This window comes from Myotis davidii, unplaced genomic scaffold (genome assembly GCF_000327345.1).
Source record: "Myotis davidii unplaced genomic scaffold, ASM32734v1 scaffold472, whole genome shotgun sequence".
Lineage (NCBI taxonomy): Eukaryota > Metazoa > Chordata > Mammalia > Chiroptera > Vespertilionidae > Myotis > Myotis davidii.
This window is the reverse complement of record NW_006283774.1, coordinates 1,042,441-1,043,344: the sequence shown is the minus strand read 5'-3', so window position 1 is coordinate 1,043,344 and position 904 is coordinate 1,042,441. Positions and strand designations below refer to the sequence as shown.

The 904-nt window shown below is 64.5% G+C and overlaps 1 protein-coding gene across 1 annotated transcript in view; it reads right to left on the bottom strand.

The window, feature by feature from the left end:
- ABCA13 (ATP binding cassette subfamily A member 13) overlaps positions 1 to 904 on the bottom strand; it is a 143,734-nt gene that overhangs the window by 48,777 nt on the left and 94,053 nt on the right.

Below are 904 nucleotides of genomic sequence, written 5' to 3'. Positions count from 1 at the left end.
GGTGGGCAAGGAGGACCTGACCCCCAGCAGCCCCAGACTGGAGGCCGACAGGAGCGGCACCTCGAGGGTCACGCTGGGCTCCAAGGACGGCCGGATCCCAGGGAGCCCCAGGCCCTGGTAGGGCTGCCTGCTGACCCCGGCGGAAGGTGTGTCTGTCTCGTCTGCTCCTGCCCCTCCTGCCCCAGCACCAGCTCAGCTTCCTCAGCTCCTCGTCACTGTCACCCGCGTCCCCTCAGTGCAGGGCCCTCCGCGGGCAAACCCGACCCCATCACAGCCGCAGTGCACGTCCCTGCCTTCCAGGGTCCCCATGATGACAACACCCCGGCTGGGAGAGGACAGTGCTTCCTTTCAGCAGGTCACTGTCCTGGTCCTTCACTCCCAACACACGGGTGACCCCACGCGGGTCATCTCCACACAAGGTGACCCCACACAGGGTGACCCCACACAGGGTGACCCCACACCGAGACCCACTCCCACGCGGGTCATCTCCACACAAGGTGACCCCACACAGGGTGACCCCACACAGGGTGTCTCCACACAAGGTGACCCCATACATGGTGACCCCACACAGGGTGACCCCACACAGCAGGGAGTGAAGCTGCCAGGCCCCCCTTGATCACTTTAACCAGAGGCCCAGCGGCTGAGAAAACAGAAATCCATCATAGGAAGTCAGGGCTCTCACACGCAGCTGTGACATAAAAGCAAACCCTCCATTTCTGCCCGTTCACCCCCGGTCACGCTCACAGCCTGACTCGCCCTCGCCGCCCTTTCCAGAACCCCTGGCCCCGCCACGGAGGCTCCTGTCCCTCCTGACACCTCCTTTCTCCCGCTGACCCGCCTCCACAGTCACTCAACCCCACAAACTGTCTCCCACCGCCCCACCCCCCAACCGTGGGTTTAAGGC